This window comes from Nelusetta ayraudi, unplaced genomic scaffold (genome assembly GCF_046127955.1).
Source record: "Nelusetta ayraudi isolate G7.1 ecotype Tasmania unplaced genomic scaffold, CSIRO-AGI_Nayr_v1 ptg000142l, whole genome shotgun sequence".
Taxonomy (NCBI): Eukaryota; Metazoa; Chordata; class Actinopteri; order Tetraodontiformes; family Monacanthidae; genus Nelusetta; species Nelusetta ayraudi.
Genome location: NW_027466192.1, coordinates 53,777 through 76,032, shown reverse-complemented (window position 1 = coordinate 76,032; position 22,256 = coordinate 53,777). Strand labels below are relative to the sequence as shown.

The 22,256-nt window shown below is 44.9% G+C and overlaps 1 long non-coding RNA gene across 2 annotated transcripts in view; it reads right to left on the bottom strand.

Annotated features, from left to right (window-relative positions):
* Window positions 1-323: 323 nt before the first annotated feature.
* The window catches only part of LOC142879703 (uncharacterized), a 59,270-nt gene continuing 37,337 nt past the window's right edge, over window positions 324-22,256 (bottom strand). Inside the window, exons 1-3 of one of the 2 annotated variants that reach the window (XR_012925337.1) lie at window positions 1,959-2,372; window positions 1,436-1,609; window positions 324-1,050 (exon numbers count right to left, since the gene is read on the bottom strand). This is a non-coding gene — a long non-coding RNA (uncharacterized LOC142879703). Of the gene's footprint in view, window positions 1,051-1,435; window positions 1,610-1,958; window positions 2,373-22,256 lie in introns of those variants that run through there. The other variant, XR_012925338.1, reaches the window with a different exon arrangement.

Here is a 22,256-nt window from a genome sequence, read left to right as displayed (position 1 = left end):
CCACTCTGTCTCAACCATGACAGGACACTCATTGACCTCAGTTTCAGCCTCATTCAAGGACTTTGAGGAAAAAAATGCCCCAGAAAAAAAAGACAAACTGCAAATTTCCCCAATGTGGGATTAATAAATGCTTCTTCTTTGGATTTTGCTTGGAAATCCCAGCAAATTCAAGTTTTGGGTTTTTTTGGACATTAGGGGGAAAAAAAAAAAAATCAACATTCTATGTTGTGTATATTTTCTATGTGTGTATTGTATCAGTGAGTGGAAAGAGTCTCTGTGGTCTGGTGAAAGATGACAGGAAGTGACGAAGCAGGAAGTTGACATTGTCTGTTGAAATCCATTTATTTCCTCATCTATATTTTCAGATGCACTGTGTGTTAATGAACCTTCTTCACGTGACTGATCCAGTCTCACATGCCACTGGCCACAGAGACTGATTCTGTCCCAGCAAAAACACAACACACTGTGTTCAGAGTCTGTTGGGTTTTTTCCAGTTGTTTCAGACATGATGAGATTTCGCTTTCTACCACTCCGTCTCATGCTGAACTGTGATTGGACGGTCGACGTTTAGTGGATTTATTCGGTTCTTTTGACCAAGGAGGCCTGCTGGAGACTGAAGGGAGTAAAAACAACACAAGGAATACATTTGTCAAAAACTTTATTCAGAAAATTCTTCAACCAACCAGGAACAACCAATGAGCTCAGGAGCAACATTAAAAGTGGTGGCACACAACCAGAACCTTTGATCCAAAGTGAAAAGGAGGCTTCATGCTGAGAACCATCTGCTCCGGCCTCCATCTCCAAGTCCTGCTTCTTCCACTGAGGATTCAGCTCCACCAGTGGCTTCTGGGACGTCTCTCCCAGTAACCACAGCAGCTTGTAGGGAGAAGCAGTCTGTCAGCCACCAGGCTCCACTGGGGTCAAAGATCGTGACACGCCCACACACTGTGTGTGCAGCTTGCTGTTTAGCTCCACTGGTTGTAGTTCTGTCAGCCACCACTAGATGGAGCGCTCCTCTTCACTCTCCTCCTCATCCTCCCTCACCTCCAGCTTTCGAGAGAAGAAGAGACAGCAGGAGTCAGGACTCACGGTCCTTGAACGCATCATCACAGAGATGTTGACTATTGATGGAGATGATGGAGTGACTGGTGAGAAGAAGCAGACTCTCAGTCACATGTCAAGTGTGGAACATCAGAAGGTCATGTGACCATGGAGTGTTGGACTGATACTGAGGCCTGATGAAGATGAACTGATCAATAATTGGGTGGTGAACTGAGAGAAGAAGCAGTTTGGCAGCAGATGTTGGATGAATGAGGAGCAGCTGGGCATCACCATCCTCCTCTCACACTGTGACTGGGAACACTGGACCTCTGCTGTGGGATCAACTGGCTTTGGTGCTGGAACCATCATCCACTGCTTCCAAACCAGTACTGACCTCACACTCTCCAGTTGATAGTCTCTGCTGTGGACAAGATCCATCAGTGGCTTCACTGATGATTCCTTCAGCTGATTCCAACCCAGGTCCAGCTCTCTGAGGTGGGAGGGGTTGGACTTCAGAGCTGAGAGCAGCCAATCACAGCTGAGCTCTGGCAAACTGCAGCTCCTCAACCTGAATAGAGAATAAATGATGGAGAGTTTATAATGATGGAGAGTTTTTCCTGGGTGTCATCACTCTGAAAATCAAAGTGAAATGTCGACTTCAGAATCTGACACTACAGAAAATGTCATCTTGAAATGAAATCCTCGGTCCAAAACTAATGTGTGTTGAAATGATGTTTGGTCACATGACCACTGATGACATTTTCTTTTCTTTTTAATTTAGACACTGAATGAAGTTTTCATATTTCTGGATGTCATTTTGATATGAATCAACCTTCAGTTCAATGTTTATTCAACATGTGTGATGAACTGTGTTTGGTGCTGAAACCATCATGCACTGGTTCCAAACCAGTACTGACCTCAGAGTCTCCAGTTTCCAGTCTGGACTCTGCAGAAAACCACTCAGCACCTTCACTGATGAATCCTGCAGCTGGTTCCCACCCAGGTCCAGGAGTCTGAGGTGGGAGGGGTTGGACTTCAGAGCTGAGAGCAGCCAATCACAGCTGAGCTCTGACAAACTGCAGCAACTCAACCTGAATAGAGAATAAATGATGGAGAGTTTTTCCAGGGTGTCATCACTCTGAAAATCAAAGTGAAATGTCGACTTCAGAATCTGACACTACAGAAACAGAGAGGGAGGGAGAGAGGGTGAGTGAATGAGCGCTGCAATCTGAAATCTGACCACTGGATGGCAGGATTTTACACACTGTGCCTTTAGACCAGTGGTTCTCAAACTTTTCTCTGTCACCCCCCACCTTGGAGGAAGGAAAGTTTTCATGCCCCCCCAGACAAAATCGTGGCAAAATTTTTTTTTCAAATTGACTGAAACAACATAAAAGATGAACATTCCTCTCACCAGCTTTACGCATTTCTGCTGTGCAAATAATGTTTGACCTTTGACAATTTTTGTGACATCAAAACCAACATTCTTTTTTTATCATTAACATTCATTTCACATTCAGTTCACTTTTCTCTTCATTTATGAAATCATTTATGTTGTTCAAATAAACAACTTTAGCAAATCACTCTTTGTGGCATCAAATCCTGAACATTACTTTTTAAACAAGAATACTTTCACTGTTCTGCTGTGCAAAGATCTTTTCTGGCAAAGCACTTTTGTAATAATAATAATAATAAACTTTTATTTGTACAGCGCTAAATCACAACCAAAGGCGTCTCAAAGCGCTTTATACAATCAGAGAGAACCAACCGGGCCCCCGGAGCAAGCAAGATGCGACAGTGGCTGGGAAAAACTCCCCTGTGGGAAGAAACCTAGGGCAGAACCAGACTCCAGAGGGCGATCATCTGCCTATGAGCAGTTCGGGTGAAGTAGAAAGATAGAGGAGAGACAGAGAAAGAGAGAAAGGAGCAGAGTGAGCCAGGGTGGCAGACAGGACAGAGTGAAAAACAGATACACCAACCAGGCAAAACGGATATAAACAAAAAGAATAGGAACTAATTCAAGGCTGCTGTCCATGTGGAGTGTAAGTGTCCATGCTTTGGAAGGCAAGAGCCTAGCTCGATGGACAATCTGCCGATAGGACTAGTCCAGGTCTTAAGCGTGGTGGTGGGATGAAGCGATGACAGCAAGACCCCCAGGACAGCACAATCCAGCTCCTGGCGCAGTGGTCATCACCTGCCGGGGACACAGAGACTGCGGCAGTATCATGCATATCGAGCATACTGTACAAAGCATAATGAGAGCTTGGACAGAGTGGATAGAGTAAAAGATTGGATAGAGTAAAAGATTGATTGGGTGAGGAGAGTGATAAAGGCTCCGCCTGCACAGAGCAACGATCCCTGTAATGGGAGCGAAAGATCTCCCTCCACGGCGTAAGCCTACAGCAGCTTAACTGACAGTGGATGGAGTCTAACTATAAGCTTTAAGAAAAAGGAAAGTCTTAAGTCTACTCCTAAATAAACTAACTGTGTCTGCCCCCCTCACCGAGGCTGGATTGTAAAATCCAATAAAGAAAATGAACTTTTTATCATCAACATTCCCTCTGTTTTCTATCAAGTTATTCTGTTGTGCAAATAACCATTCATTCACTTCACTAATACACTAACAATGGAGTTGAATATGTAGATAAAATAAGAAATGCAGGTATTTGGCAAGAGTAGTGAGAGTGTGTGAGAGTTACTGTATGAGGGCGTTTACCCACAGGCGCTCTAGGTAACATCTCGGTACGGTACGGGTCGGTATTCAGGCATTTCCACGAGCCCCAGCACGGTCCCAGGGGTTACGATTTTGGTACCTGCCTCCTTGGGGTTCGACGCGAGCAGAGCTGACACCGTATGGGTGACGTAGCAACGTGCAGGGCACTGATTGGGTAAAAGTTTTGATGAAAGCCAAAGGCAGTCTCTCATGAAAGACCAAAACCGCCATTTTTTAAATGCCCCGCGTGTGGATTTTTACAGTTTCACGTATTAAAAACTGAAAAGATTATGAAACTTTACCATGGGCGAACGTAGAAATGCAGACATTTCTGTTCTCTGTGGCCGAAGAAAAAGCTCATAGAGAGCTGGATGGACGGAGCGACACGCAATGAAAAGCCTTCCTGGTTTCGCAGCCGGTGGCCGTCGCTGTACAGCGAAACAGTGTCCGGAGAAACAAAAAAATAAAAATGCCGAGCGACTACCGACGCACCAAGGACTACAACAGTCGGAGTGGAACGAACAGAGAAAATGTTGGAGGTTTGTTCAGCCTAATTCGGATGCGATGGAACACCGCCGCGGTGTCCAACGGGAGTGAGACGGGCTCGACTCGGCCCCCTGGTGGACGACGAGAGAATAGTCGGCCACAACGCTATTTGAAAACATGCTTGAGGACTGTAAATGTGTTTTGTAACATCAAGCAACTTTAGTTTGAAGGCTATTTGCAAAGTAGAGCCGTTGAATCGTGTCGATAAACCGCTAGCCACCACCGCTAACTCCGTGCTCTGCTTGTGTTGTGTTTGCTGGCAGCGAAAGTGGCGATTCTGGCTCGCAAGTTTCCTAAGTTTCACTCCCTATAGCGATTTTTAAACGCTGCTCGCTTGTTAACGCCGGTCGAATAGAGTTGTTGCTGTTTTGTGCTTTGTGTGGACTTAAGTTGTGCGGATATTCTTGTCTAATAATAAACGACTGTGAGACTCAGGTGATCGTTTCAGCGTCTACGTTTTCTCTTCTAGGAAAGTGTTTTGATACAAGTCAACAGTATGAAACAAAATCATTCTAAGACCTACGAAAATGTCTCGCACAAAACAAAACAAAACCACGGTTAATACAAAAAGTGAATCCTATGGTTTCCGGGACACGGGAGGCACAAAAAAACCTTTGGTTCGCCTTGCAACCGTGACTCCGCCCACGCTCAGGTACTAGTCAGGCTTATGGAAATACATTTCAACCGAGCTGTCCCGTACCGTGAAAGGCTGGCACTAGCCGCACAGGGCTAGTGGGTGAACGACCTTAGCTGTGAAAGTAGGACACCTTGTGATGCAATGAGTTTAATTTTTATAGACAAAGCAAGGCCATTTTGGTTTACTGCTGAATGCTTCTTGTCTTTCTTGGGGGAAACTCTTTGTTTGTGTGTTTGTGTTGAAGGCCTTAGCTCTCTTTGGGATTCTATCATCTTTAGTTTTAAAATTTATCATCAGTGGAGAAGCGACTGGGTTTCAGGCTTTCCTTGCTTCTCTACTCAAGAACTCTGTGAAACGTGCAAAATCTGGATAGCTGCCTGATGTGTCGAGTTCATCTACGACAACTCTACTCCACTTTCTCATAATCCATTCTGGCAGTTTTTTGAGCAATTTGTGGTTTTCCTCACAATCATTAAGGATAGCCAGTCCTTGAACGTGTGGAATTGCTTCAGTGCAGCTTCGGAGGAAATCAGAAAACTCTCGTAGTGCTAGTGGGTCATTTGTGCTGATCTTTGGCCATTTCATGAGCTTATAACGGAAAGCCTTTTATATGATGAACGGATTTCCATACCTGTCCTGTAGAACTTTCCACGCTCCGTTGTATGCGTTCTCTGAATCTCGATAAAAGACAGCTTTGCGCGCCTCTCCGGCAAGATAATTTTTGAGATAAAACATCTTCTCACTCACTGGTAGGGGCTTTTTGTCAATAAGAGTAATGAATGACATCTTCCAATCTGTGAATCTTAAAGGGTCGCCACTGAATGTGGTGGGTTCAGCGACTGGCAAGCGATTCATACTCAATGAACTAGCAATTGCTTGTGCTAGATTGGCAGACTCTTGGTTCAGTGTTCTTGCAGAAGCTGCTTGGCTAGGTTGGAATGATGCGATATCTGGATTTAAAGGAGCTTCTTTTTTCTGTCTTCTGTAGCAAGCAGAACCAATTTGAGTGTCAATTCCTTCATTATGGTCCTCAAAACTTTCATAGGCTCTGACAGGGGCTGCTGCTATAGCAACCTCCTTTTCTGCTTGTAACTGCTGCAGCTTTGCTCTCTCTTGTTCCAACTGTTGTTGCATTTCCACCTCTCTTTGTTTCATTTCTGACAACAGTTTTGCTTCTTTAAGTTTCCATTCACTTTCTAAATTGTGGACATGTGCTTGCTCTGCTTGAATTTCTTCGATGGCCTTGGATTGCTCCATTTTAACAGCGAGCTCTGCCTTTGCATTAACTATGCTGCTGTGAGTACTGCTTGAGCCAGAGTGATTGCTTAATTGCTCTGATGGGCTTGTGGTTTCAGTTTCGGTGTGACCAAAGACAGACCCATATTCCCTTTTGTTTAAAATTTCTCTAACTCTTTCCTTTTCAAGTTGATTATTATATTCTTTATCAATGGTTTCTATGCGGTTGCTTACAAGTTCACAGATTTCCTTTGTTAGTGTACCACAGGCGTCCATTTTGTTCACAATCTCAGGTGTAGTGTCGCTGTTACGTAGAATTGGTTCATATTGCTGTTTTACGGTTTCATGCCTTGTTTCAATATCTTTCTGTTTGTCATTTAGGTCTTCTAAGAAGCACAGGGTTTTTAGTTTTGTCCTTGCCTCCCTTGCTGTAACTTTCCAAGAGTTATAAGCCTTGTGAAATGTTTTTCACGTTTTTTGGGCATTTTCATGATGCATTTCTTGACCTTTCTCTGTTCGTTTTCTCTGACGTGAGCTAGACTCGAGTGGGGTGTCCACAGGATTGTCTATTTTTTCCGTTGGGAGTGACATTTTTCTTGCCTTGCAACTGTTTTAGTTCAACTGTCTACTATGCCTAAATCTTTACTTATAAGGTGTAGCTATCTTCACCACAGAGTAACAATATGTCATGCATTCACAGACCATGAAGATATATAGACCCTTTCATAAACATGAATTATTATTCCATTGACACGTTTGACAAACACCATGAAATATCGTCAATATCAGTTCACTTTTTCAATTTATTTGACCTCAGAATATGTTCAAGACACTTTAGTTGCATTGTGAACTTATGTGGATAAAGTCTCTTTGGCTCCTTCACACTCAATGTCTCTTTCTTTACCTTCTGTAGTTGTACCATTAGTATATTGTCGTTTTAATCTTGCCTGAGCATCATGAGAAGAGCGAAGTCGTCTGGCTTGTAGCAGGTCAGCAGATGAATCTAGAACCGGATGGCGTCAACTTCTCTGCAGGGATCCGTTGCAGCTGGGGCTTTCGCTGATCGTCGTCGGGGGAGTTTTCACTGTAGCAGCCCACTTGGAATTACTCGCAAACGCAGAGGGTTTTTACGGGTGTTATTTTATTCTTCTCCTCCTCCTAATCCTTCACGTTTGACACAGTGAAAACTAATAAATAAACAAAACAACAAAACAAAATACAATGACGTGGTGTCATGCTTCAGCAAACAATACAAATCATATTTACATCTTTTGAATCAATAAACAATTATCCACCATAAACTCAATATTTCACATTAAATACATCAATAAACTTTGCCTACCTCCTTCCGCTTTCCAAGGGTGATAAACTTGAACTCAGTCTGCTAAACCTTTAGCTTCGACACTTCGTGATGATGCTCCTTACATAAGATAACCAACAAAGAAAAACGTAAGGCAAGCCACAGTGACACAAACTTTCACAAGATTAACACATTACGTTAGAAGTAGATTTTACATGTTTTACCGACTCTGAAGTGAGATGGAGCATGTTGCTTTCCGAGGCAGGAGCAAACTTTCTTCGGCAAAAAGGAAATAGGCGGTTTTCAAAATAAAGGCACAAACGAAAAACGGTAACACAACAACACTTTAAAATAAAATCACTGCCATTTACAGTTTTTCCTTATGATGTTGAAAAAGAATAAAACCTTTTATTATTATTTCAATTATGGAATCCAGCGACAGTTCAAGAGGAGAGACCCCACCCCCACCCCCACAAGTTCAGTTAAGCCATTGCACACAAATGGAAGCATGTACAAAAACAAAATATTCTATTCAATATCTTTATCGTACATTTTTGTATTAAAACAAGCTTCATTTTGGTGTGAGAAGTTGTGTGTTTTATCCGTTCCGACAAAGGTCTCGGCTTGAATACGTCGAATGCTTCCGTATTGAAAAAAAGACACTTGGAAGATGTTTTTTTAAGAAATGTCCACTGGCCTTTGAGTAGTAGTGGGATGAGTTCGGAGCAAAGATTTCATCATTTTTTTGTACTCAGAAGGAGAAGTACTTGGTAAACCACTCCTGTTTCAGCTCCTCTCGCCCCCTCTGCTCCAGATATGGGCCCCTACAAAAACAAATAAACATTTATTTAGAGTGTCTTAATTTGAAATGGTTGCAAAGCAAAATGTGAGCCATTGGCCGTTAAATAAAATGTTTTTTTATAGTGTTTTCTTTGATTCTTTCTAATTCAAAAAAGAACTGCATGTTCTCCGAAAATGTAAACCTTGCAGAAGGGGTGGACCACCTTGCCAACTTGCAATAAAAAAGCATTTTCAGTCAGTCTCAGCATACCCTGACCAATCAGCCTCTTTAACATTTTGCTATAATCAGGTAGCAGCTGCCGCAAGCTGGCCCAGTCCCAGTAGAAGATGGAGGAAAACAGGAATTGACTGTGAGCTGAGCTGCTGCTGAAGAAACTTGGAGAAACTTTTGTGTATACGCAGTGGTTTTTATCATATTAAAAGAAGTCTTGGGATTCACTTTACATTGAGTTATAAAGAAACTGGGAACAAAGATGGGAAATAACAAAAAAACATGCTTGTTACTTTTGTATTTAAAAGATACAAATTCTCTGCAAAGTCATTACCCTATCGTTATTTCAGTTCTATTTCTTGAAGTGGAGCTATTTGAACTATGCTGTTGTGTAGTTAAATATAAAGATAGATGATATTTCAGAGGGGGATTATTTAGAGTTCCTTCATCTTTTGGGGTAAAAGTTCAGTTTTCAGTACAGACAAAAATAAGCATGGAGAAAATGACATTGGTTATTGTTATTAAAAGTGTAAGCATTCAATAATGACTCCTTGGTTGTAAGCATTAGTGATTACAGTTTGGTTGTGCTGCCGTTGAAAAACAAAAAGAAACTATAGTATCAAGAGAACCAAAAAATGATCCAGGTGCTAATGCAACACCTCTGGTCAGTTCAGTCCAGATGATTCTGCTACAACTTTGTCCTTTTTGCAAAAACTAATTGCAAATGTATTTTTTCATTAAAGGCAATGAAAAAAAAGAGAACTTTTTAATTTAAGTACATTTCAGAGCTTTTACTTTTGTTTCTTTACTTAAGTAAAGGAGTTGAATCAGTACTTTTACGTTTACCAGACTATTTTTCTACATACAAATCCATACTTTTGCCATCTATAACTAGGAAGCAGTTGCTTTCAGCTGCTTTTAAAAAACAAACAACGCTCAGAAACACGAGAAACATCCTGTATCAGTACCAGTAGATTAGGCTCTTTTGATCTGTGTTGATGCAACGAGGCTCCTCCTACCTGTTTGAGTGGCTCTGCAGGTCCGTGTGTGGATCCTAGCAGGAAGGCGACACGTAGCGGATGCCCGTCTGTGGCGAGGGGCAGACGGGCAGCGGGGCGGTGGGCGCCGGGGTCGGGGGGATGCAGGAGGTGCGGGACCTGGACGAGCGGAAGATGGAGGGGGAGGAGGGCTGGCCCAGCGATAGGGAGGTGTGCATGTGCGGCAGGGAGGAGGTGGAGTAGTGCGGGGAGGGGTGAACGTGGGAGCTGGACTGGTGGGGGAGGGTCGAGGAGGAGTGCTGATGGAGGGAGGCGGGGGAGGGGGAGGAGGAAGAGGTGGAGGAGGTGTAGGAGCGGAAGGTGCTCCTGTCGAAGGTGGTGGCGGTGGCGCTCGGGACGCTGGTGGGACATGCGGGAGACTCCGTCTGCTTCCGCTGTCGATGACAAACAGCAGAGTCCAGGGCGACTTGTAGGACTTTGCATTTCATGAACACGGCAATGATCCTCAACCAGCGAGTCAAAGGTGTGCAATAAATGTTATGTGAGTAATATTTGGAGATTCTGAAGAAGAAAGCGACATCAATGCAGCACCCAAACCTGGATACCGCAGCCCCGTTCTAAACTAGCATGAGGCTACCTGGCTAAACTAGTGAGAGATGGGATCAGGCAGCTTGAAAGCAACCTGGACTGACTGGACACGAGAAATAAATCAAAAGGATTCAGACAGTGTGAGGTTACCGGTACACAGAACTCAGGAGATTATTTACACTGTACTGTAGTAGGTGATTCACTTCTGCCATTCATCTTTTAATCAGGTCCATTTGTTTTGAGATAGTAGCGGTGGTTTTGTATTTTTTATCTAATTTTATTACAATCATTATTCAGAAGGACAAATGATTTTCAGTGTTGCATGCAGCCGTCAGATTGTCACGTCTTCTGACTCAGGAGTGTGTTTGATATTTGGAAGAAGAAGAAGAAGAAGAAGAAGAAGAAGAAGAAGAAGAAGATTTTTACAATCACATTTATTTACAAAATACAGGCTAAAAACTTATGCACCTTTTCCTAACATAAATAACTGATTAAACAAAGAATTAAATGAACTAAAAAAATATAATAATGAACAACAACACAAAATCAAAACCAAGCCAAAAGAGACAACCCATTCAAAACAAAACGAAAATAAAAATAAAATATTAAATAAATAAATACATAAATAGACAAATAAAAATAAAAACACAAAAAAAAACACAAACACAAATCAAAAGCCAAAAAAAGAAAACATTCAACCTTTTAGTGCATCAGAAAAAAATAACTTATTGTTTAAAATAGCACACAAAGTATTCTTGTGGCACCAGATTTTTTGGAAAGCGTCAAGGTCTTTCACCATTTTAAAAAAAGAAAACTCTAGGTGGATTCGGGAACGCAGGTTGCGACGCCACACCATTGTTGCATCATCGCTACCGAGACATTCTATTTTATTTTTCCTTGAGATGTAAATTGCCATTTTCGCTTCTCCAATAATAAAATTTAAAAGTTGCCACATTTCCTTGTTTTTTTTGCTGTAGCCCGTACCATAAATAAAATTTGTGATTGTAAAACTCTGATTAAAAGAACTAAAAACATTTGTTAAAACAATAAAAAAAATGCAGTGAGTCTAAAACAATCAATAAAAATGTGAAAAACCGTTTCGCTGGAGTCGCAGAAGGGGCACTGTTTGGTCACAGCAGGGTTAATGATGGAGATAAAAGCATTGGAGGCAATGGCCCCATGCAGGATCCGCCACTGAAGATCTCCTGTTCTTTTCTTCAGTGGCGGCTTGTACAGGACCCTCCAGTGGGGTGTACCGTCCAGTCTTTTACTCCACGCACACGTTGTTCTTTTCCCCAGAATCTTTTGGTTAAAAACTTGGACGCACACTTTATAGAGGTCCTTCTTCTTAGTGTGGCCAAGGTGAAGGGATGTGGTCTTCAGTAGAGGGCCTTCGGTCTCAAGGCGAGGGGTGATTCTTAAAGCCGGGAAGGGTTCTGTGGTGTCTGGCTCTGTGCCTGACTCCAGCTGCACGAGGAGACTGCGTTCTCCAGGGGATAGTCTCTCCCTCCACAGCTGGAGCAGTCTCTCCGTCATCCTGGTGGACTGCAGGCCCAGCACACTTCCCACAGTCTGGTGGTCGCCAAGGGTCGGTCCTGCCGCTTGGACCAGGCGCTGCAAGTCCACGGTGTTTGTCCTGAGCAGAGCAGCCGTCAACCCGGGCGTCGCACCACTGGAAATGTCCAATCTGGCACCATGAATGAGTGGTTCTTTTAAAAGCCAGAGCAGAGAATCGGAGGTGTTTTTTTCTTTGCTGCTTTTAAAAAAAGCCCATACTTTAAAAACACTTTGATAAAAAGGAGGAATCCCATTTAACTTTAAAAAAAATTGGAATCTATTAAAAACAGAGCAGTATCCAGTCCCAGTTGACTCACCTCTCTGAAGATGCAGCTGGCCACACCCCTCCACACCAGGTCTGTTGGACCAGTCAGGAAGCGCTGGAGAAACTGCAGCCTGAAAGCTGCAGTCCTGCTGGCCAGGTGGATGAGGCCCTGTCCCCCCTCCTCTCTCGGTAAAAACAGCACCCCCTGTGGCACCCAATGTTTTTTATCCCAAAAAAAATCTATGACTTTTTCTTGGATTCTGACCATAAGTCCAGCTGGAGGATCCAGACAGGACAGTCGGTGCCACAGGAGGGACGCGACTGGGTTGTTTAAAACCAAAACTCTGCCTCTATAGGACTCTCAATGTCACTGTACAACACACGGACCATGGCAATGAAGCCAGGGCTGAACCCAAACCTCCCCATGACTTTCCAGAGGAAGCTGTGTTCAACCCGGTCAAAAGCCTTTTCCTGGTCTAGCGAAATGAGACCAGTGTCAATACCCAATGAGCTGGAGACCTCCAAAACATCCCGAATTAGGTAGACGTTGTCTACCATTGACCTGCCGGGTACACAGTAGGTCTGGTCCCGGTGGATGACCTGCTCCATGGCTCTTCCCAGCCTGGAGGCCAACGTTTTGGACAGTATTTTATAGTCCACGCAGAGAAGGGACACCGGGCGCCAGTTCTTAATCTCCTGCAGTTGTCCTTTTTTAGGAAGGAGAGTCACCACTGCTCTTCGACAGGAGAGAGGGAGGGAACCGCTGTCCAAGCTTTGGTTCAGAACCTGGAGCAGGTCAGCTCCTAGAATGTCCCAGTACTCTTTGTAAAACTCAACGGTGAGTCCATCGATCCCCGGGGATCTCCGTCCCTGCATGCCCTTCAGGGCAGCTGTTAATTCCTCCAGCTGTAGAGGGCGGTCCAGCTGTGCATTGATGTCAGCTGACACCTGCGGTAGAGCTCTGAGAAAGTCTTCCTCCAGTTCAACGTCTTCCTCATACTCCGACGAGTAAAGCTGGGAGAAGAACTGCGTGGCTCTGCTCCTGATCTCCTGGGGTTCGGTCAGCTCCTGCCCGGTGTCCGTCAGCAGGCAGTGGATGTCCTTGTGCTGTCCATTCTTCTTCTCCAGTTCGAAGAAGTAGCCAGAGGGAGCATCCATCTCTGAGATGTTCTGGATCCGGGACCGGACCAGCACCCCCTGTACCCTTGAGTCCAGCAGGCTGGCTAAGGCCATCTTTTTGGAGTTGAGGACTTCAATGCGCCCTCGATTTCCTGTGGAATAGCCAAGCGCTTCTAATTCCACTATTTCACTCTCCAGGTCTTTGATTGATCTACATGTATACTGTGTGACATTGAGAGTGTACTGCTGACAGAGTAGTTTAATTTGTACTTTTCCATGGTCCCACCACTGGCTAAGACTACTAAAATCAGATATTTGATTTTTAAAACCACACCAGAAAATTTTTAAAACTTCTTTAAAACCTTTATCTAAAATCAAAGCAGAATTAAAATGCCAGTAGGCGCTCTTTGGTAAAATATCTTTTAGTATGACGTCACATAAAACCAGAGAGTGATCAGAAAAAACAGATGGCACAATCCTACAATCTTTAAAAACATTAAAATGATGCTTAAAACAATAAAACCTGTCTAACCTCGCTAGAGAGACTCCGTTCTCTCTCAGGTGGGACCAGGTGTACTGACGACAGTCTGCATGCATCCTCCTCCACACATCCACCAGGTCATGGGAGTAGACCAGCTGCTTCAGAGTGTGCTGGGAAGCTGGATGTGGCTCTGTGGTTGCGGTCTAAAAACTCATCTTCAGTACAATTAAAATCCCCGCCCAAAATTAAATAATCCTCTGAGCCGCAGCTGTTTAACTTATTATTAACAATTTCTAAAAAACCTCTTCCTCTCTGCTCCATGGTTTGGTGCATAAATGTTCATAAAAAACAGATTAAAACTGTGGACCTTGGCTTTGACCAGCAGGCATCTCCCCTTCACCACCTGCTCCACCTCCACAGAGGATGGAGAGAACCTCTTGGAGAGGAGGATGCCCACTCCTCCACTTGCTGTGGTGTTGTGGTTTAAAGACACGCTGCCCTCCCACTCCTTCTCCCAGCACCCCTCAATACTTGGGTCACTGTGGACCTCCTGAAGAAATAAAGTGTCCAAGTGCTTTCTTCTTGCTGTGTCCAACACAAGTGCCCTCTTTTTTGGTTCTCTGGCTCCATTCACATTGAGCGTTCCAATTTTTAAAACATCCATGTTTGGGATTAAAAAGCACAAAAATAAGAAAATAAAAACACAGATAAAAATAAAATCCCTGTCATCATTTTAAAAATGTATTTCTTTTCGGACTCGTATAAGGTGCTTTTTTAACCTGAAGATTTCTTGCTCAGTTAAATCTGATGAAGATTTGTTTTTTATAACATGTTTGGCAGACAGAAAAAAGGTGACTTTGTCAGGAAAGTGCATGTCAATGTTCAGGTTTTTAACTCCTTTTGTTTTTTGCAATAAACTTTTTATCATCTTTGCTGAATAAAAATGTTTCTCTCTATTAGCTAGAGGTGTTGTTAAAACTATTTGTGAGAGCGACAATTCGCTGCAGTCAGATATGGCGCCCTCACTGTCACTGCTGTCTTCTGCAGCAGCTCCAGCCCCCAGTCTACCAGTTTTCCCTCCCCCCTCATTTGACACTGTCTGCTTCCTTTTGCTGCGTCTCTGAGACACAGCAGTTTTCCATTCCGGTGTTTCACCCAGACCATCAGTTTGTTCAGTCACACAAGAAGACCCACCACCAGTTTTCTCATCCACACCACCCAGTGCTTCAAACACACCTCCACCCACTATCGTGTCCTCTGAAGGATCTTTTTCTTTTCTTTTTCCTTCACCTGATTCCTCCACCTCACCCGTTTCCTTCACCTCACCTGTCTCCCTCACCTCATCTGCTTCCAACACCCCACCATTTTCCCTCACCTCACCGAATTCATTCACCTCACCCGTCTCCCTCACCACACCCGCACCCAGCCCCGCTAACTTCCCTAATTCCTCCACCTCACCTACTTCTAACCCCCCACCTCACCCGTCTCCCCTCCCTGACTCCCTGACTCACCTGTCTCTCCCAACTCACCCTCTTCCATCTCCTTGACCTCTCCACCTTTGTTCACTCTCACCTCCTGCTCCTTCGCTCCCTCTTCCCTGCTCGGGCCAGCGGTGCCCCCCGCATCTCTGGAGTTTCTCCGTCGTGGAGCGGGGACGGGCTTTCCGCTCGGAGCTGCCGCAGCCGCGACTGCCACACCGCCGACCGGACCCGTCGCGTCAGCACCCGCCCGGTTTCGGACAGGCTCTGACGAGGTGTCCCTCCGCCCCACAGCCGAAGCATTTTACCTCCGATGATGTGGCAAACAGAGTATAATCGAAGTCATCCACTCGTACGATGAATCGATAGTTGAACTCTTGTGCCCTGTTATTTAATATCATGTAAACCTGCCGCCTGTGCGACACCACATGGCGAAGCAGCGGAGATTTACACCCAGAAAGCAACTTTCTGATCGGGGAGACCACCTTACCCTGCCGGGACAGTTTTTGGAGCAGGAACTTGTCGCTGATGAAGGGGGGGACGTTGGACAGGGTGATCCGGGCTGCCGGCTGTGTGAGCGGCTGCACCGCCTCGAACAGCCCGATCACCGTCACCCCGGTCTCTACCAGCAACTTTACCTGCTTCACCTTCTCTAAAAACAGGACCACAGCTCAGTTCATTCGGGCTGCCGACTTCACCGAGCTGTGTCTGATCCGCTCCCCGACGGCTAACGCTACATCTTCTACGTTGCACGAGGAGCCGGCACCTAGTTTAATGCCGTGCTTCCTTGACAGGGAGGAGAACCCTGCGGCCGCCATGACGGCACACCTGGTCTCCTCCTCCCGACCAGACGGCGTCTGGCCGCAAAACACGACAAAACAAACACTAAAAACTAAACTAACTCACACTAAAATAAACTACACAAATACACAAAAACAACCACCAAAGTGTAAAGAATAGAATAAAGTTATAGGTAGCGCAATCGCTTTCAATTTTCTCTCTCCCTCTCACGCTCCTTCCGCTGAGAAGAAGAAGAAGAAGAAGAAGAAGAAGGAGAAGAAGAAGAAGAAGAAGAAGAAGACGACGAAAAAAAAAAGTCCTCTGTCGCTACACAACGATGTACACAAGTAACGTGAAACCGGGACCGCCAGTCCGGTTGACAAACATCGTAAAGTAAAAAAAAAAATGTTACGCAACAACGATGTCAATAATCCATAAAAAAGTCTTAAACTAAGACAATAAAATGGTTTCGTAATATTTATATCTTTATTAACTAAGTGTAGCAGTATGAACCCAAATAGTGCGTTGATTACCCGTAATGCCATTGGTGGCAGTGACGGGCCAAGCCGTATAAAAACGCCCATCTTCGCCAGCTCTTGGTTCTGCGCCTTCCGTCATTTGGACGTCATTTCCGGTCGGGGTTTTAGTTTGGATGCTGCAATTGTGCCCTGTGCATGCTGCCCGGGCTTTGTGAATTTCTGGAGCTCCCGGCGGTAAACGCCAGTGTTGGAGATTGTCCCCTTAGATTGTCCCCTTCCTGCCTCCTCCTGCATGTGCAATAGAACCTTGCTGAGAGGACTGGCTGCAATCACCCCAGTTTCTGCTGCTCTGTCTACCGTCCTGTCAACTGTTTTGTCGACTGCTCCGTCGAGCTCTGTGTCCCGACTCTGTTGCTTCGCCGCTGCTGCCTCGCCGCTGTGCCTCACCGCTGTGCCTCACCGCTGTGCCTCACCGCTGTGCCTCACCGCTGTGCCTCACCGCTGCTGCTGCTGCTTCACCGCCGCCGCCTCGCCGCTGCTGCTGCTGCTGAGCCGCCGCCGCCTCGCCGCTGCTGCTGCTGCTGAGCCGCCGCCGCCTCGCCGCTGCTGCTGCTGCTGAGCCGCCGCCGCTTCGCCGCTGCTGCTGAGCCGCCACCGCCTCCCCTGGAGACTGGTGGTGGCAGTACCAGTGTGGTGGTGGAGACCCTCCACGTTTGGTTTCCTTTTGTTTTGTGCACAAGTATAACTTTAGACTTTGTTTTTTTGGATTTGTTATTATTTGTTATTTTCAGCTTCACCCCTCACACTGGTCCATGACCATTCAACCAGCTCCAGCTTTTGTTTGTTTTTACTCAAAAAGAAAAGATTTTATTCACTGTCTCTTGTATTCAATAAAAGTTGTATTTTTCATTATCTGAGAACCACATCCTGCATCCGTTACCAGGTAGCAAACCTGTGTGTCTTTTTTAGTTTAGTTAATGCCTGGGTGAAATTCCCAGGGTGGTGTTGTCAGTCCCCATTTCTCTTGTTTTGCTAATCCATTTTATCATTAGTTCTATTCTGTTCAGTTCACCCCTACCCTCACCACAACTTGGCGTTGTCGGCAGGATTCTCGGTTTAAACGGTCAAGACGTGTGTTCTCTGTTTGTTTTTTTTGTTTGTTTTGTCTTTCTATTTTTGGGGGGATTTTCTTTTGAATGTGTTTTTTTACTTGTATTAATCCTGTTTCTTATTGTGTGTAGATTGGAGCATACTGGTGACAGAGCAGCAGTGACTTCTTGAGGACCCTCGTGAATGGTGGTGTAACTTTCCCCCTTTTATCTTTTGAGTGCTATTGCATCATAGCAATTGTTTTTGTTTCAGGGAATTCTTTTTTTTAGTCATGGAGGAGGGAATACATACACATTTAAAAGCCGATAACGAGAGGTTGTGAGGGGAACAGGCTGGCCCTAGTGGTTTACCGTCCACCTTGTCTGCCCAACCAGGACTAATTTTTGTATCTAGGGATAGGAAGTGTCCCATTTTTAGGGGATGGTCAGGTATAGGTTTGAGTGAGTGGGTGGAGGAGGTACAGGCGAGCATGAGGGCTCTGCGCTTATCCCGATCCTTCCAGGCGTTCTTCCTGTTTGACCATCTGGAAGGGGAGGCTAAGGAGGAGATACGGTACCGCTCTGCCGCTGAGAGGGAGGATCCTGCAAGAATACTTGCCATTTTAGAGGAGCTCTATGGGTGCACAGAGTCTTATGTGGCACTGCAGCAGGCCTTTTTCTCCAGAAGACAGCAAGAGGGAGAAACTCTTCAGGAGTTCTCTCTTGCCTTGATGGGTCTCATGGGGAAGGTAAAGCAGTGTGCCCCTACTGCCATGCCCAATGCTGAGACGCTTTTGAGAGACCAGTTCGTTGAGCATGTCCTGAACTGTTCCTTGCGGCGTGAGCTGAAGCAGTTGGTGCGTCGGCAACCCGATTCCACTTTGTTGGATGTAAGAGCTGAGGCCATCCACTGGGAACGTGAAGGTTCGCTTGGTGGTGCGAGGGGCCGCAGTCAATCAGTTTCCACTGCGTATGGTGTTCAGTATGGCGTTTCTGGCAGCCCCCAAGTTGCTGCGCAGTCAGAGATGAGTGAAATGAGTGATATGCTACGGCATCAGCAGGAGCAGCTTAATCAGCTGATGGCCAGTATCGCTCAACTGCAGAACTCCAGTCAGCACCGCCGTCCACCCCGATCCGGACCTTTAGTATGTAGGCGTTGTAACCAGCCTGGGCACTTTTCGCACGAGTGTGATGGGGTGCGTGTTCCGCCTCGTTCACAGTTCTCTCTTCGACCTCAGTCAAATTCTGGTCAGCAGTCTCAATCCCGTTCTGTGGCGGAAAACTAGTGCCCGTCAAACTGCAGAGCCACAGTTTGGACAGGGCCGTTACTGGCTCACAGGCTGTTTTATCTGACGTGGATGCTTCCGGATTAATTTCATCTTGCTCTCATTTAGATGTGAACATGAGTGGCGTTAGGGTCCCTTGTGTTGAGTGTTTCTTTCCGCCAGCATCTTGAGCCTTTGGGCCAGGAACGCCTCCGTGCCTGCCATTGGTTAGAGGTCAGGGCTGCCAATGGCCTGACTATCCCTTACCTCGGGTACTTGGAACTTGATGTGCAACTGTGTGGTAAAACCATGCCCCGTTGTGGTGTCCTGGTCGTGAGGGACCCACCTGTAGTGATGGTCCGCTGACACCCGAGGCTCCGACACATGCGCTGTTGCTCATGAAGCAAACGTATCGAAACACTGTGCCGAGGCGCGGTTTGGTCACGTGACTAGTGACGTCCGAAGCAGTTGAGCGCTTCGGACGTCAAATGAATCACCTGATTGGTTCGGTTTGTCATGTGAATCGATTGTGTTTAGGGATAGGGCATCCCTATTTAATGGCGCTAATTTCAAAAAAAAATTGCAGAGTAGGTTGGTTTTGTTGCTGTTGGTTGTCAGTTTTTTGAGAGTTAGTAGTAGATAGATCCATATATACACCGTGTGCACAATTATTAGGCAAGTGACTATTTTGACCATATGATCATTTTATCCTTAGTTTCCAACCCCAAGCTGTATAAACTTGAATGCTAAGAGGATATAATGCATATTAGATGATGTGTATTTGTATAACGAGGGAGGGTGTGGCCTAAGGACATCAACGCCCTATATCAAGGTGTGCATAATTATTAGGCAGATTCTTCTCCTCGGGAAAAATGGGCCAAAAAAGAGATTTGACTGACTCTGAAAAGTCAAAAATTGTAAAAAGGTCTTTCAGAGGGATGCAGCACACTTGAAATATCTAAGATATTGGGGCGTGATCACAGAACCATCAAACGTTTTGTAGCAAATGGTAAACAGGGTTGCAAGAAACGTGTTGAGAAGAAAAGATGCAATTTAACCGCAAAAAATTGAGAAGAAACAAACTTGAAGCCACCAGGAACCCATTATCCTCCAGTTCTGCAATATTTCACAACTGCAACCTACCTGGAGTGTCAAGAAGTACAAGGTATTTAGTTCTCAGAGACATGGCCAAGGTCAGAAAGGCTGAAACCCGACCACCTCTGAACAAGACACACAAGTTGAAACGTCAAGAATGGGCCAAGAAATATCTGAAGACAGATTCTTCAAAGGTTTTGTGGACTGATGAGATGAGAGTGACTCTTGTTGGAAAGGATTGAAGGGCCCGTGGTTGGATCAGTAATGGCTACAGAGCTCCACTTCGACTCAGATGCCAGCAAGATGGCGGTGGGGTACTGGCAGAGATGCCCACGAGTCTTTGATTTAGAGTCCGAGTCGAGTCACGAGTCTTCGGCCTCGAGTCGAGTCAATTCTCGAGTCTTTGAGGGGCAAGACTCGTCGAGCCGCGAGTCTTTGATTTAGAGTCCGAGTCGAGTCACGAGTCTTTACACACACACACACACACACACACACACATATATATAAAATGACATAGCCTCTGGCTGAAATACAGTATATCCAAATTTTTATTCAGACTTTTTAAAAAAAAAACACAAAAATAGATGGCATTTATAATAATAAATAATATTAAATAATAAAATAGATAAAATAAAGTAGTAAAACTGTCTGTCCTTTCCATGGGCCTTAACTATTACTAAACTAACCCATGTGTGGAAAAAAGAAAAGAAAGAAAGCCTCCAAGAAGGTGAACTTAGTTACATTTAAAAAAAAACATTAGGCTGCCTCTCAGTGGCCGAAAGACTGAAAAATTATACAACTGAACTTAAGTTACATTTAAAAAAAATATTAGGCTGCCTCTCAGTGGCTGAAAGACCATCAAAATTATGCAACTGAACTTAGATACATTTAAAAAAAAATATTAGGCTGCCTCTCAGTGGCTGAAAGACTGAAAAATGATGCAACTGAACTTAAGTTACATTTCAAAAATTATTAGGCTGCCTCTCAGTCGCTGAAAGACCATCAAAAATTATGCAACATGCTTGTTACATTTCAGAAAAATTAAGCATGACAGGTTTGTTGCACTAAGCCTGGCTCTGTGCGGGCGCATTATAATACTAATACCTCCGTGAATAAATACCCTCTCTACTGGTGCACTGGTAGCAGGGACACTAAGCACTCTCATAGCCACCCTATGAAGTCTGGGGAAACCCTTAGTATGTCGATTCCAGAATTCCAGACAGTCTGTTTGCGTTTCTTCTTCATCGGCCGCAGTGGACTCCGAATTCTGGATGTAGCGCTTGAGTTCAGCCCTGACAGATGAGGCATGGTCTGGGTTCTTCTTGCTTTTCTTCCGATAGGCTGAGAACAGGCGAGGAACTTTGGCAGGTGTCGGTGACTGCTCCTTGTCATCTTCACCACCGCTGCTGTTCTCTTGACGTACAGTGACTTGAGAAGCATCAGCCAAGACATGATCTGAAAAATGTCCACAAAAAACATGGTTAGTTACATTATGTTCATCAGATCATGATCTTAGTTATACAAATAGTGATGATTAAATTAAGGAATATATAAGTTCAGGAATCTATCACAAGTAAACTTACCCATTACCATCTCCTTCACATCACTCTTGACATCATTTGGGATGGGAACATCATGCTCCAGCCAAAAGAGGCAGTAGTATGGGTCCAGTAGTGCAGCCATCATGTAAACCTTATCTCCAAAGGGCAGGTCTCCTGCAGGCTTGTCCGACTCCTCCATTCTGACATTTACGAACATCCCCTGAAACAAAATCATATCATCAAATTCAGCTTTACGGTCAGATCACAGGTTTACAGAAGTAAAGAAGTGGGTGAAAATGTTTTCTTTTTATAGCTCCCATCATACCTGAAAACGGCGTTGGAGGGACTGCTGTAGGGCTTTCACTAAACCGCGCAGGTAATGAGCTTTCTTCTACATTCTGTTGAGGTGGCTGTTGAGTGATAGAATGCTAGGGAGAGCCGCATTGAGAGTAACCACCTTCTCTGCTTGTGTGAGATCTGTTGCTTGAAGAAACGGGCCCAGAATTTCCACAAGCTCTTTCCGCTGGCTCAACTCTCTGCCTGTTAGGCACAGGCTTTTGTGTCTTTCATCTTCCAGGAGAGTGTTAAGGCTTTGGGGATCAAGGTCAGTGACTGCCTGTACAAGGCGGAGAGTCGAGTTCCAACGAGTTGCTACAGCAGAGGGGATGCTCCGATTGGCTCCATACGTTTTCTTAAAAGCTTCCTTAAGTCCACAAGTTGTATGAAGTAAACTGCAGAATTTTGTCACCTTTGCCAATGCACAGTTAATAATTTTGGTCTCTTTCAGTCCATCTCGCACGACGAGCTGCAATGAATGGGCAAAGCACTGCAGCCGCTGTTGCCGGCAGCTACTCTGGATGGTGTCCACATCTTCTTGGAGGGTTTCACCTGTATCCTCCCATAAGTCATCATTTTCTAGCTCATCATCATCTTCACCCTCGTCATCCAACTCATGCCTCTCAGCTCTAGTTGTTGAGGGGAAACAAACTGTAAAGGCCTTCTTCATATTTGAAGCGTTATCACTGATAATGTAATCT